General features: G+C 22.0%; 1 protein-coding gene across 4 annotated transcripts in view; it reads left to right on the top strand.

The window, feature by feature from the left end:
- LOC111685298 overlaps window positions 1–2,163 on the top strand; it is a 114,134-nt gene that overhangs the window by 95,241 nt on the left and 16,730 nt on the right. The gene's annotated exons all lie outside the window — the stretch shown is intronic.

Raw genomic sequence — 2,163 nt, 5'->3', positions numbered from 1 at the left:
GACTAGACTATAGACTAGACTATAGACTAGACTATAGACTAGACTATAGACTAGACTATAGACTAGACTATAGACTAGACTATAGACTGGACTAGACTATAGACTAGAATATAGAATAGACTACAGACAAGACTATATACTAGACTAATGACTGATTTTTATTACTAAAGTTCATAGTTTTGTTTGAAAAAGTTGCACCTTAATTTTTTGTTGAAATTGGTTTTACTTTTTTTCAAAATTCATATTTTTGTTTGGTTTTTTTTTTTACAAATATTTTCTTAATTTTTAAACGCAATGACAAATCTAATATGCCTTATTGGAAAAAGAAGAAAAGAATGAAAAATAAACGAAGTTTATTCTAGTTTTGGCTCAACAAAAGATGAGAAAAAATCAACAATGAAATTGTCCTTAAAAAGTTGTTGAAATGAAAATCCCTTTGGGTAGTCGATTGAATCTTAAGTTTGTCAATGTTTCTACAAAAGTTTGTCCTTCATAATCCAGAAAAAAATTACCAGGGAAAAAGATAAAAATTGTTTTTGGATAACAAATGGGAAAGTTTTTTTCTACTTATTTAGTTATTTAAGCTACAAGATTTGAAGTTTTGTATAAAAAAATATATATTTAAGCTAAAACTTATGCTCAGTTAAGAATTAATTTAGAAGTGTTTTCTATTAGTTTAGAGTTAAAGTTTAACTATTAATATGAATTACCTTAAATGATATTTTATTACTTAAGTTTTATTAAATATTAATAGATTTTAATAAGAAAAACTTTACTTGAATTATGTTTAAGAGAAAATTACTAAATATTTCTTTTAGTTTAATTTATTTTTTTTTTCATTGTAAAAAACTTATATATGGATTATATGGAAATTTATGTTATTTTGATTGTAAATGCATATGGTACATATGTATATACATATGGTACATATTATAAAAATAACTTATTTTTTTCTTCATAAATTCCATTTATCACAAAAATGGAATTTTTTCCGTTATTTATGAGGAAAATTCACTTGATCCTTTTTTTACATTCGTGCTTGCCATTTTTATTCAATCATTATTTGTTTATAAATTTGTGTTTTTCATAAAACTAATTAACATTGAATTGACACAGTTTCAAATAGTAATTAAGTTCAGTTATACTTTTTGCTTTAAAAGAGAAAATGGAAAAACAAAAACAATATTTTACGCTTATATTAAATAATAAAGTATTTTTTTAAACCAAAATGCGTTTTCTTAAATATTTTAAAATTTTAAAATTTAGGTTTTTATTGCCGACTCTAGTGCGTATACTTAATTTCTAATTTATACATGAAATAAATATCGATCATACGCATATGTTCAGTAAATTTTAAACTAATTTTGAAACATAAAATTCTTGTGATAACATTCTGTAAACATAACTTTACAATATTTTATTATAACTAACTCAATTCCCGTTATATTGATAAGTAAGAAAATTTTACAAAAACTACCTTCATCTAAACTTTATTTACATTCCAACATCCATCTATCCAAACATAAGAAAAAAGAAAATACCATAAAAATGTTTTTAGCAGATTTTGCTCTTTAGTATTCTATGAACTATGAAAATTATACATTAAAATACAAGAAGTAAAAAAAAGTATAAAAAAATAATATTTATGTTATACTTTTTTCTCTTAATGACATTTTCTATTCTAACTATTTTAATTTAATTTACAGAAATAAATAAATTAAGATTTAAAATATGTGCATGAAATATGAAGAGTTTTTTTTTATGTGAAACTGCTGACAATATAAAGACAATATTAAATTTACTAAAGAAGTAATTTAATTATGACCCAGAAGATATTAATAAAAAGTAAGTAATAATAAATAAGCATAAAAATAAAACGATAAGAAGTAAAATCTGCGGATAATGGAAATATATTGAAATAAATTTAAAAATTATTAAAATACATTTAAATTTTTTAAATTTAAATTTATGTTTATCTTAAGTTTATGAAATCCATACAGCCTATACTATAGATTAGATTATAAACTAGATTAGATTATAAGTTAGACTATAGATTTGACTATAGACTAGACTATAGACTTGACTATAGACTTGACTATAGACTAGACTATAGACTAGACTATAGACTAGACTATAGACTAGACTATAGACTAGACTATAGAC

This window comes from Lucilia cuprina, chromosome 4 (genome assembly GCF_022045245.1).
Source record: "Lucilia cuprina isolate Lc7/37 chromosome 4, ASM2204524v1, whole genome shotgun sequence".
NCBI lineage: Eukaryota > Metazoa > Arthropoda > Insecta > Diptera > Calliphoridae > Lucilia > Lucilia cuprina.
The sequence above is the reverse complement of the archived record's forward strand: the minus strand, read 5'-3'. Positions and strand labels throughout refer to the sequence as shown.